This window comes from Lissotriton helveticus, chromosome 3_1 (assembly GCF_964261635.1).
Source record: "Lissotriton helveticus chromosome 3_1, aLisHel1.1, whole genome shotgun sequence".
Classification (NCBI taxonomy): Eukaryota; Metazoa; Chordata; class Amphibia; order Caudata; family Salamandridae; genus Lissotriton; species Lissotriton helveticus.
The window spans coordinates 743,920,442-743,934,094 of record NC_136061.1 but is presented as its reverse complement, the minus strand read 5'-3'; the positions used below and the strand labels follow the sequence as shown (position 1 = coordinate 743,934,094).

The 13,653-nt window shown below is 49.2% G+C and overlaps 1 protein-coding gene across 4 annotated transcripts in view; it reads left to right on the top strand.

Annotated features, from left to right (window-relative positions):
* Window positions 1-13,653, top strand: part of USP47 (ubiquitin specific peptidase 47) — a 1,403,284-nt gene that overhangs the window by 449,082 nt on the left and 940,549 nt on the right. The window lies entirely within an intron of this gene.

The window sequence follows — 13,653 nt, the reverse complement described above, 5'->3', positions numbered from 1 at the left end:
GCCTCATCTAGGACTGCTCGTCTACGACGGCATAGTCTATGACGGCGATCTACGAAGGAAAAATCCGCCAATTCTGGAATTTCTTATAATGTGGTAGAGAGGGCTGCTCAACGTTTTAAGATCTTAATGACCTCTCAAGGACAGGCCAACTTCTTGTATGACTTTAAAGAACCTCTCAAGAAGGCTGTAAGGTCAATACAGATGATCAATTACCTATAGTCAGAAGGGGTAAGGGTCATGCAGAACACCCCCTCTGTCTAACCAGTTGGATAAGAAGTATAGGGCGCCAGATACAGCACCGGCGTGTTTAACAGGACATCCTAAGCCGGACTCTGTAGTGACACAGGCGGCCCAGAAGAACTACAGGAATCCTTCGGCCCCTTTGTCGCTTCCTCCTGATGATAAGGACAAAGAGTGGACAACATTGGGAACAGGTTTTCCTCAATGTCGGCAATCACGGTAAAGGCCGTGAATGCTCTAGCGCTCTTGGGACGCTATCATGGACAATTGTGGGCACACATAGCCCCGTACCTGTCGGCATCGCCAAATTCATCCAAAGAGGAAGTAAAAAGGATTCTGCTAGATGGTGAAGCATCGGCGTCAGACACTATAGTCTGCGCGATGGATTTCGCTATGACAGGTTTCCTCAAGTTGGCTGGAGCAGCAGTCTTGCGGCTCCAAGGATGGCTAAAGGCAACCTCTTTCAGTCCTGAGGTGCAAACATAGGTTTTGGGCATGCCATATGACAGCCAGTTACTAATGGGCACAAAAAATTAACGAAGCAGACACTGTGAGTGCTTTGGGCACTCTTCAGTATAAGAACCAGTCCTTTAGTAGAAATAGAGGAAGTGGACAGTCTTCCCACAGAGGGAATTATCAATACAAGTCTTCCTACTCTTCAAGCCAGAGTAGACCGCAATACCAACAGCACCAACAACAGCAAAACAAGCAATCCTCTTTTGGGAGGTCGTCCTTTCAAGGTAAAGGACAGCGGAAATGACAAAAATCTATGGCTGCTTCTATGACAGATCTAGATTATGCTGCAGATAGGAGCTATAGGGAGAGTACCTCCATCTCGGAAGGGATAAGGGTTTCCTCCCACTTCTTTTGATCCAGAAAAAAGACAAGAAGTGGAGACCAATCTTGGACCTCAGGGCCCTCAACAAATTCCTAAGAAGCAGTTGTTTTGCATGGTAACGGTCCAGGAGGTCTTGCGACTACTGTATAAGCAGGATTTTAGAGCATCCGTAGACATACAGGACGCTTACTTCCATATCCCAATTCACAGGAATCACAAAACGGTACTTGAGATTTGCAGTAGTGGGCAGACACTTGCAGTTTTGCGTTTTGCCCTTCGGGCTCAAGTCTGCACCGCACATATTCATGAAATGTCGTGCCACGGTGGCGGCATATCTCAGACAGTGCCATCACCAAGTCTTTCCGTATCTAAATGACTGGCTGGTCAAGGCTTCATCCTTAAAAGATGCGTCCAGGTCATCCAACGCCTGTTTAAAGCTTTTCGATTGCTTGGGTCTCACCCTCAATCAGGAAAAATCGGTCCTACAACCTTCTCAGTACATCAGTTTCCTAGGTGCAACCCTGGACACACGGTCGGCAAAAGCTTTCCCATCCAGAGAGAGGATGAACAAGCCTTTTGCACTTGCTGCTATAATAGCCTCGAAGAAAGCCTTGACAGTCCGCCTCTTCAAATCCCTCCTGGGGATGATGTCAGCGTGTATCCTCCTGATTCCTCACTGTCAACTACGAATGCGGAATCTTCAGGAGGCGCTCTCAAAGCAGTGGGTCCAATGCACAGGGTCATTCGAAGGCCACATAAAAGTGAATCCTCAGATGGTCGGAGCCCTTCGATGGTGGATGTCATCTCAAAACCTGTCTCAAGGCTTGTCATTCCTGCTTCGGCTACTCCTCATATTGCCACAACAGGCGCCTCCTTGGAAGGCTGGGGAGCTTTCCTGCAAGAGCTACAGATAAGCGGATAGTGGTCTCCTCTGGAGAAGAAACTACATATCAATCTGCTCGAATTGCGGGCGGTCTTCCTGGCCCTTCATGTTTTCCTTCCAAGAATCCAATATTCCCTGGTGCTCGTCCGGACAGACAACACCACGACTATGCACTACCTCAACAAACAGGGAGGGACACGCTCGCTGACACTCTCTCGCGAGTCGCAAAAAAGTCTGGTATTGGCTCATACTCCACAATGTAACCCTAAGGGCGGAATATGTCCCAGGCGCGGACAATGTGCTCGCCGACACGTTGAGCATGCAGAAAACATCGTCACACAAGGGGGAGCTAGATCAACAACGTATCAACCAGATCTTCTCCAGATGGGACACGCCGCAAATCGATCTATTTGCGACGAGAATGGACGCCAAATGCCCACACTTCGCAGGTTGGCATCCCCACTCAGGGTCTGTAGGGAATGCATTTTCCATCGCATGGCGCAAGTGTCTTTGCGTACGCCTTTCCGCCATTCCCGAGGCTTCCTAGAGTCCTCAGGAATATTTAGATGGAGCCTTGTACTCTACTTTTAATAGCCCCAACTTGGCCGAGGCAACATTAGTTCAGAGCGCCACCGTCTATCCCTGGAGCCGCCGATCCACCTTCGGCAGTATCCATCGCTCCTCACAATGTACAACATCCGGATCTGAAGTCTCTCAGGTTAGCTACCGGGCTCCTGAGTTCCGAGAGTTCCACAATCTGAATATTCCACAAGACTGTAGGGACATTCTTGCCAGAGCAAGGGCAGATGGGACGACCAAAACGTATTCCCTGAAATAGAAGCGCTTTTGTGTTTGGTGTGCAGATCAAAACGTTCGGCTTTTTCTCCTCCTCACCAGAGCAAATCTACCCACTGACACTTCCTCCTGTTCAGGATATTGTTTATCTCATTCCTAATGTTTGTTATATCCATTCAGCTTCGCTATGGATTGAGGGTTTCATATATCCCTCTGCACTAGACCCCTAGGTTTCCTTGTGATAAGAGTTATTGATTAGGGGGTATAACCTAGGCTAGGTCTTTAAACTCCCCTGTGACCCTTTCTTCATCTTTTTGTTAGTATTTACAGACCCACGCAACTCTGTAAAGTAATTTTCAATTTGTCTCACAGACACTTTGTATTGACTCTCTATGATTTTTGGTACTGCTGCAGTGGAAGAATGCCATTCAGTAGAAGAAATGTGATCGCATATATTGGGCATAAAGGATGTGTTAGCTTGCGGTAGCCTTCTAGTCTGCTTGGATGACAAGTTGGGAAATTGACAATCTACAGCAAATAAAGAGCTGTGATGGCAAATAAACTATAGAAGCAAGATGAGCCTTATTGTAGTCCTCTTGTTTAATGACTGTGCAGATAAGTCATCACTCTGTAACTGTAATTCATCCTCATTGTGACAAGAAAGAGGGTTGTGTGCTTTTTGTCTTTTCCCATTTTTGAAGCTACTAATTGTCCTAACAGATTATGTAAAAAACATGTTCCTTTATGTACAGACTGTATGGGATTGAACCTTTTACTCTGTAGGATGTCCGCAACTGTCCATGAAGAGGTGATAATTTAATGGTAAAATTTTTAATGGCACACATTTTTTTACTTTTAACTGTTCTGTGCGGTGATTTCAACTAATCAGCAAACTTCTTGACTTTTGCTATACATGTGAGACTTAGAATGTTTCTCTGCACACAAGTGTCAAAGGGTCTAGACTAGGAACAGCTACGCTACAATGGTGAACACCCAAACAAACACTACACATAACCCATGTGTCAACCTAAATCTCCGGAATGGTCGATTCAGGGTACCCATCAGTCACCGCACGGAACCTCCCTTCATCATTTGGGATACCTTTAAGACCAAACACGGAAAGGCTCTGCCTTACGCAGGAGAAAACAAAGATGGTAAAAGTTCTCAACTGCTCAGACAGCCCTTAGTTAGGTCTTGTAATTCTGTGTCTAGAATATATAGGTGGAACAGAGTGACTGATGTTGCAGTGCAAAAGAAGTGTGTGATGAAAAAAAGGAGAAGTGTGTTAAAATTGGATGAGGGAATGCTGAAGAGTTTTATTCTGGTGTCACTCCCGCCGCCAACGTTAAAAAATGGTCAGAGACAGCCTTCACAAATAGCTGTCTAGATATAATACGAGATTTATAATGTTGTCAAAACTTAAACTGATTTCAATTTTTTAAAACTTCTTAACCCCTCCCACTCACCATCAGGATTGGTATGAGGGGAGGAAGCAGAGTGGATTTTATCCAGTAGTTTTGCAGAACATTTGAGATGGAGGATAGCATAGCTTTTGACGGCACTAGAGCTTGCATCATAATGATATCAAAAGCCATAATATACACAGGCTACAAAGATATACAGGGTACTCACAATTCACGTTTAGCACAAAGAGAGGAAGGAGAGTGTTGTGATTTAGAACCTGGTCAGCCTGATGAATAAAGTAGGAAAAAGAGCTGTAAAAACTTTTTGTGGGGCTGCATGGTGTTCTACTTCTACAAGAAACTGACAGACCAAAGAATGTATTCTAGATGGATATCCCCCATTTTAAAGCACATTCCTTAGACAACATGTTCTATCTCTTTAAGAGCTAAGGGTTTGTTTCTGAAATGCTGACAACCAACTGTATATACGCTCTGTTGGCAGATTTTAATATTGCTGCATATTTTATGTGCTCTACCATACACAAATTCTATAACTATTAACACTCGTATAGAGTTCTTGCAAAATGGTTAGCTGTGGCTAGAGTACTTTACGTTCCCTGGGGAATTCCACTGTGGATTATTCAGTGTTGCGTGATCATTGGAATTCAAAACTCACCAAAACATTTTTGTGTAAAGTGTCACTTCAGGTGTGGAAGCGGCTCTGGGGTTTTGTTATGTACGATACATAATGCAAGGACAGAGACAGGGATTAGACATTGGTAAACGTCATGGTAAGTCATGAAATAAAACAGTTGATTTTTTTTTTTTAAAACTGTATTTATCATGTTTTGAATTTTCAACTCCAGGACAGTAAATCCAGCAAGGTACAAACTTATATCGTAATCGCTCCATTCATAAAAATCAACAGAGCACTTTCAGCAATCGGCCTGATACATCACAATAGCCAGGATAATGGAGGCGCAGAACCACTGTGAGAAGTTGGCCTGATATATGATGCTCACTAGTTCTAGTGATCACCCTGTATCAGTCCAAACAACCCTTATGGTGATTGGTTGTAAGTCAACCTTATAGACCAGCTATCCTAATGGTAGCATGGACAAAGCAGTCTTAGGCTAAACTCTTTTGGCATGTGAAGCCAGCTGTTTTACCACAATATAACCCCTTGAATACCAGATGAAAGGACACCACACAGGTTGTTATGAAAATAAACAGTACATTTATTAATAACAACACCTCTGAACTCTTTATGAGGTCAGAGGGCTAAGCACATGACAATCTCTTTAGAAAAATATGACCAGTTGCACAAAATTACAATGGTGCCCTAAGGTCACGACAAACCATATACTAAGTAAGTGGAATGTGAGAGTCGATGGAAGGAATGGAGCTGTCCAGAGGCTGTAGGATCGATGGGACCACGCTAGACTAACTCTAGGTAAGTAATAGGAGGCCCACGGAACGCGTGTGCAGAGTGTGAACTCACACGCAAGATGCGTAACAACGTCTATGGACAGTACAGTTCAAGTTAAAGGTGAGTACGGAAAATCCTGACTAGGTAGGACTAAAACGACTGTGGAACTGGACACTAGGACAGTTAAACTACCCTTGAGCACCGAAATGCTCTCCTTACCTCACCCACGGGCTGCGGGTGCATAGGTGCGAAGTCGAGTCGGGTTCTCGCGTTGAAGTCTATGGAGCCTAAAAGAAAAGATGCTGCAGGCGACCAGGAGGAAGATGTCCGGTGCGATCCAAGGGTGGATCGGTGAAGATGAAGACCTGAAAGCAGAGGGGACAATGTTCAAAGTCACTAGCCAGTGACGGGGGTGGAACCAGATGTCGTCATCGCGATCAGGTGAAGAGTGGACGCTTGACTCTGCAGCCACGTGGACCAGGAGGTGCCTTCGACGACCAGGATGGAGGCACGAGCTGTCCCACGCAGGCTTTCGCTGTCGGCGGTGTTGGATCCGGAATCGGCGTCAACAGGCCTTGACAAAGGCAACCCACGCGTTGAGTGGAGAAAGCGTCTGGTGCGCCCCTCTTTTTGGAAGGGAGCAAGGGCCAGTCTGGAGCAACCAGACCAGCAGCAAAGATTTCAAAGTTCGTCGTCTAGGAGGCCACTAGCCAGCCGGCAAGTGACCAGACAACGCGTCGAGCAGCAAACAAGCAGAAGGGCCCCACGCAGATCTCGTGGATGCTGGAGGGCTGATCTTCGGTGCAGGGGCTGCTCGGGGCTGGGGCTTCTCAGTCCCCAAAGCACTTGGTCGAGTTTACCTCGGGAGTCGTGCTAGAAGCAAAGTGCAGTTTCTTACAAGATGGCCGGTCCCACGTGTCTCGTCGCACCCACGGGTCTCAGCTTTGCTGCAGATGTGAGTTGAGGTCAGGGAGGTCTGGGAATCCGGGTCTCGTCAGGCTCTGAAGTCTGGATCCTCGAGTGAAGACGACAAAGTGAAGCCGCTGGACGCTTGATGGTGCCTGCTTGTGCAGGGTAGACACTCCTTGCCCACAAGGGAGATTTCTTCAGTCTTCTGTGGAGCAGAACGTCGAAGTCCAGAGTTTCTTCTTGTAGAGTAGTTCAGGATTAATCTAATTTGGAATAGGACCAGCTCCTACCTTTATCCTGCTAAAGGGTGCTGCACTACTGACTAGGTCCCTCCCCTGGGTGGGACCAGGAAGGGGGGTGGTTACACCCCCTATCCTTTGTCCGGTTTCGCGCCAGAGCTGGGGCAGGGATGCCCCAGCAACTGGTTTGAACCGGTGTATGCACAGGACACCTTGTGTGCCCCAGGCATGTCTCATTCCTTTCAGGCCTATCCTCCCCAATACACAAAATCCTGTCTGGGGTGGTGCTAGCACCTCCCAAGGCAGGAAACCCTTTGTCCAGGCCGTCCTCGCTGGAAGGACTCTCAGCAGCAGGAGGTCAGACTTGTGTCTGTGGTGGCAGCATCCATTTTGTGATGCCAAGGCTCGAGTTAACTTTAACCGGGGTTCTCAGTTACATACATGTCGTGTCCCGCTAGAAAGGTGGAATGCTACCCCCGTCGCCAGAATTGGCGAGGGGGTAGTATTCCAATTCGTATGACACCTTACTCGACATGTTTTGATAATGTTGTACCAGAGTTAGCATTTAACCGCGAGGATTATAATGCACTTAAGAGTTTATGGTATAGCGTTATCATGGAACAGCTATTAGGACTTGGTTCCGCAAGCTGCAAACGGGCTCAGCTCATGCCAGAGCACCATCTCACATAATTCCAAGCACTCTGCCTTCAGGATTGATAAGGCCTGCTATAGGAGTGACTGATAGGAATATATGTGTCCATTTTAGGGTTAGATATAGGTATACTACATCTACAGCAAAGGGTGATTACACCACCTTGCCCCAGCTGTCGTGCAGCCAGTTGTGTCGATTTTAGGTGGCCAGCCAGGGGTGGCATAATACATGCTTCCGCCCCTGGTAGGCCCTGGGTACACCTAGGCCCTGGATACCTAAGGTATGCTGTACAGGGACTGATAAGGTGGCCCAGTACCAATCGGTAAATGCACCTAAGGTACATGGTTGTCAATTTAGAGAGAGAACAGCTAGGTTGTGGGTCTGATTAGCAGGCCCACAGCCAGGGAAAGTCGTAAACCAGTGAAGCAAAAAGCAAAAATCCTGGGTGACCATAGGATTGCAGACCCCACTCTCCTACAACCACCCCTTGCATGGTTACATGTCAGTGAAACCTTATTGAACTATATGAGAACTCCCTAGTACCCCCTCCCTTAGCCCCCAACCCTCCCTCCAACTCCCCCCCTCCCTCCCCCTCCCCGGCTGCCGGGTCATGAAAAAGTCGTGAACTAAAAAATAGGGTCTATGCCACATGCAGCCTACACTGGGTCATTGTGTGTCCCGTCGCCCTGAGTCAGAGTCTCTTCCTGTCCCAAATCTACCGGTTCCGAACCGTTTTGCGCTGAAGGGGCATCCAGTCCCACCAGCTCCTGAAACATGACCCCCCAAGCCTGTAAGACCTCTGGCAGCCTCCCATCCCTCCTCGTATGCCTCATGTGCTCTTCTTCTGCCAGCGCCCATTCCCTCAGGTCGTCCATTTCTGCAGCGTCGGGCCCTGTGGGGACAATGAAATAAATCAGTTGATATGGAGTTTTTGCACTGAAGCAACTAACTCCTCCTACCACTAATAGGGTAACTCAACAGTAATTTATTTAGATCTTGGTATATCTTTTTGTTGGGACAGTATAGCAACGTTGAAGTCATTAACAGGGTCAAGTGATCAAGACAAGCTCAAGCATATATTTTACATAAAGAAGTGCTTTCTTCACCTCTCATTTGAGAAAGGAGGATTATTTATCAACGGCAGAAGACTTTTCTAAGGCTGGTGAAAACCAGTGCAAGTGCTCCCTGAAGCTAATCGTGAATCTGTAATGAATATAGCTGATAAAGACTCCTAGCCGCAGATTCCTTAACGTAGAATTATCCCAGGCCTGATACTGGATCCGGAATTTTTTTTGCCACTTCATTTCTGCGTGCCGGGGGGGCCGGCATCATGCGACTCCGCCCAGGCGTTGTCCGCTTACGTGACGTCAGCGAGGTCACATAAGTCCCACCCCGGTGAGCCTACATCAGTTTTTTCCTTTTCGCGTGCCACACTGATCCGGTTCGTGCTCCTTGCCTGTTTAGGCCCTTCCCTTCGCTTTTGCGTGTGTTTGTGGGAACAGTGTGCGGATGCCTTCGGGCTTTAAGACGTGCTCGTCTTGTGGACGCATGATGTCGGCGACGAACCCTCACCTCATTTGCATGTGGTGCTTGGGAGAAAATCACGACTCCACCGATTGCGAGGCATGCCAAAGGTTGAAGCCGAAGTCGCTGCGAGAGTGCCGGATGCAACTTCTCCAGATCGGCTTTGTCACCTCTAAGCTTCTGCGGAAGGTTTTCAAAGCAGCCGTCATCGTCCTCATCCCTCCAAAGCAGCCGTCATCGTCCTCATCCCTCTCCTGTGCCCCAAGAGCGTCGCTACCCTGTCGGTAAGTGTCGCAGTTTCTCCCCGAGGGGTGGTTTCCGGCCTGTTGGGGGCGTAGGCTCTCCGTGGGTGATGCAGCCCTGCGTATCGTCCCCCTATCCACCGCTTTCCGGTGAGGGGGCGTCAAGAGCCCAGATGGAGACATATGCGGCAGCTTTGCAGGCCTCGCTGTCTACTCCTCCTCCTTCCCCTCCTGGGACATCGGTGGATCCCTTGCGTTGTGTGGGGCCCTCTGTGGCGTCGACTGGCTCGGCTCTAGGCTTGGAGGATATGGGTTCGGCCCTTTGGTGGTCCCTCCTTCGGACTACGGCGCCTCTGCTTGGCCGCAAACTCCCGCTGGAGTCCCTGTGGTGTTGCGGGAGGTCGCCGGGGCTCGGGTCACATCCCCGAATCCCTCTTGGCCCTCTGGACAAGCAGGGATCTTGTATGAGGCCGAGGTGACGCCACTACGGCGCTGGCTTCTGGCTCTGGCGGTGCCACAGGGGTCGGCGAACCCCCTCGTGCCATCATGGGTCGAGGCTGGAGAGGGACCCCCCGGCCCCTCTCGTCCCTCCACGCAAGGGGCTGTCTCATCGGAGGTCGAGTCGGCCGCCTCAGCTCCAGCCCAGCCCCTGTCCTCTCTGCCGTGTGGTGTGGAGGAGACCTGTCCGGCGTCTTCTTTGGCGCTGGACGATGATGACGTCCTGACTCTTCGGACACCACCTCTTCCCTGGAGGTTGGGTGCCTGCTGGTGTCGTACTCGCCGGAGAAGGGGCACGGCGTCGTGGATTTTTCCCCGGCGTCATCAAAGGACGGCTCCTCGCCGCGGTTTTTACTGGAGGAGCCACAGGTCCCCGCTCCGATTGGCTTAGGGGATGGCTGCCTTAGCTTTCAGCCGTCGCCTACGGAGGAGCTGCTTTCCCCACCGCGGGGTCCTACGGAGGCGGGTGCGGCCTTTGCTTGCGCGGTTTCCACCGCTGTGGGAATTTTGCGCATGGGTGAACCGGCTGCCCATTTCCCCGCCTATCATCTTGTGGAAGTTTTTCACCAGGGATCTGGTGGGAGGGAGCTGCTGCTTCCCTTTGAGGGTTCGCTCCATTCTTCTCTGACGGGGGCTTGGGGATGCCGCGCCACGGGGGAGCCAGTGCCCCAACACTTTCTGCACCGGCACCTTCCAGCACCGCGTGACCCGGTGTGTCTTTCCCTCCACCCCTCTGCCAGTAGCCCCCTTTTGCAGACAGCCTTTACCTCCCTCCCTGCCGCCGCTGTTGTCTCTACCATCGCGGGACTCTTGGGATCGCAATATGCTCGCTTCGACCAGTGCGGCTCTGTGGGTCCTAACACTTAGTGTGTTGGCTAGGGCCACTTCTTGCTTGTGGGACTCGGCAAAGTCCCTTGCATCTGCAGCTTCTCAGGAGGGTGCTGGTGTTGATTTGCGGCACAATGCGTTCGATGGCCCGGAGCTGGCGGCGTTTATTCTTCGCTCTGCTCTGGACATCTCGGAGGTGCTTGGTCGTGCCATGGCTTCTTCGGTTGCCCTTCACCGCCATGCTTGGCTTAGGGACAGTGTGTTCCCGGAGAATGTTTGGGAACGGCTGGTAGATCTTCCCTTCGATGGCACTTGTTTGTTCCATGCCCTGGAAAACTTGTCCATCCAGAGGTTCTTGGCGGGGCTTCAGCCTCCTCCTCCTCCTCCTCCTCCTCCTACTACTACTACTACTACTACTTCTCCTCCTACTCCTACTCCTACTACTACTACTACTACTACTACTACTACTACTACTACTACTACTACTACTCCTACTACTCCTACTACTCCTACTACTACTACTACTCCTACTACTACTACTACTACTACTACTACTAGTACTAGTACTAGTACTAGTACTACTCCTACTACTACTACTACTACTACTACTACTACTACTACTACTACTACTACTCCTACTACTACTACTCCTACTCCTACTCCTACTACTCCTACTTCCCCTCAATGACCTGTGAGTTGATCTGGTTTTTGGGAGCTGCTCTTTCGTTGGGGCGGGTTGCTCCAGTCGTGTGACCTGTATGTTTCATGTGCATTAGAGTCCTCTGTGGTTCTGTTGGCTGCTGGCCGGCCCTTCTTGACAGTGTGTTTTTCCTTTGGGTTATCTACACCAGGTTTGCCCTGAGATTAGGTCTTCTGTTTTTTCTCTTTGGCTGCTTGACAAGCCTTCTGCGGGAGATTTTTTCCGCAGAACTTTCCATTGTCCTATGCTGCGGAAGTTTCTTCCTAAGAGGGTTTCCATGTCTTGGGACTTAACATACCCTATGTGGGGTAGTGGTAGCTGTTATATAGCTTGTTCTGTGCTTGGGAGTTGTGGTCACCTTCTGGCCTCTGTTCTCCATGGCAATAAAAAGTACGTTGCAGGTGCAATTCCCTTATTGTTGGGTCGGAATGCCTTTGGTGGCACCCCGGGGTATCCTTCTCCGGGGTCGCTGCGCTGTTAGCCTGGTCTGACCTGCTGTCTACGGCCTGGCGCCATGGCTCTGGTCCCGCTTCTTTTCATGGTGTTTGTTCGGGCCCCTTCCTGAGGTGTGTCTGGGCCCTTGTTCGCCTTCCTGCTCTTGTCCTGGGGGCGGAGATGGATTTTGTATTCCTCCCTCTTTCAGGCGCAGCCTGCCCTGTCTTCTGTTTCTGCTTCCGCCCGCTTTATTGCTGTCGGTGTCGTTCTGTCTGGTCTATTGACTTCTGGCTGTGGTAGGCTTGGCTACCCTCTTCGCTGGCTGTGTTCCTTGCCTTCTTTCTACCTCGCTTCCTTGGAGCCTCTAGGTTGATCTTCTTCCTCTTTCTTGCCTTGGCCCTGGATGGAGGTCCTCTTGCCTTGTATGGGCGGGGGTGCTTCGGCCTCCTCTTGCCTTGCCCTTGTTTCCTCTGCTGAGTGTGACTGGGCATCCTCGGTGGTGTTCTGATGGTAGGGGTTTCCCTTGCCTGGGGAGACAGGGCGCCTCGCCATGTCCGTTGGACTTGTCCCTGTGGGACCCTCTGTTACGTCCAGGCTGCTGGGGTCCTCTCGCAGACCCTCCTTCCCTAATGGTATGGCTAGGGTATCTATTCCACGTTAAGGAATCTGCGGCTATTAGTCTCTATCAGATGTACGAGTTACTTACCTTCGGTAACAATGTATCTGGTAGAGACGATTCTAGACCTTTGGCTTGGTCTTCTGCACTTGCCTCCCGGTGGGTGGCTGTGTCTTCTTTGAGTGCATTCTTTCGCTCTTGTTGACGGGATGATTTGTCCTGTCTCTTGTTCCTTTCCTCCTCTTTTGGCACATTGGGGGATGGGTTTATAGGTACTTCGGTACCCTTCTGCTCTGGTTCGTCCACGATTGGGGCGTACCTTCTGTCTCTTCCCTCCCCTTCCTCTCCCCTTTTATTACTACGTGTTCTGGCCGCTCTCCTATCCTCTAGGTCGGGGTCATTCAGCTGTGCCTCTGCCCTTTGTTCTTTTGAGGGGTTGTCAAACTCTGTGTTGGGTTTGTCTTGGAGGTTTTTCGTTCCTATTTTGTCTTGGACTCGTTCCCCTTCATTGTTCCTGGTTGGGGTTGTAGTCCTGCTACATGTTGTCGTGACCTTTTTACTTGTGTCCCTTGTCTCCAGGGGTGGGGGGGGGCTGTCTATGTACGGGCAGGGTGGCTGCTCAGGGCTGTGCTCTGTTTTTCTTCTTTTCCCTGCCTTTGGGTGCTGCAGTATTGACACTGCTCATTATGGTGTCATTCGTCACCATTCCTTTTTCCAATTGTTTCTGCTTTTTCGCACACTTTTTCTATACTTCCACAGTTTTTGTTTGATGGCTCCGCGTTGTGGCGTGGAAAAGTATGTGGACAACGCATGGGCGGAGTCGCGTGATGCTGCCCCTTAGCGCGCAGGGATGCTGTGGCAAAAAAAAATCCGGATCCAGTCTCATGCCTGGGGATAATTCTACGTTAAGGAACCGGCGGCTAGAATCGTCTCTACCAGATACATCGTTACCGAAGGTAAGTAACTCGTAAGTTTGAAATATAAATATTTGGTGGTTATGGATACATTTGAAATACTTACACAGCATTATTTTTTTCTTGTGCTCTCAAAATACAAATAGTGATGTGCACTCTAATAATATAGATACCCTAATAAAACTTCAGTTAAATGGGGAAGTCACGTTGGTGCAGGCATGAATTTAATTTGTGAGTGAAATAATTGACAGTCAATTAGATTACGTATATTTAAATGTGTAGAAATCTTGTATTTCAATAGAAATAGGTTGGTGTGAGACCATGATTTTTAGGAGAGACAGAAGGACCTGCTACAGTGTGATGTGGCACAACAATAAAAAAATGTCTGGGGTAAAAACTTGCATACACATCCCAGAAATATGTATTAAAACTGTATCAATGAGTGTAAATATAGATCAGTATAGTTTAATATTTTGATGAAACATAACATCAGACAGTTCATGTAACT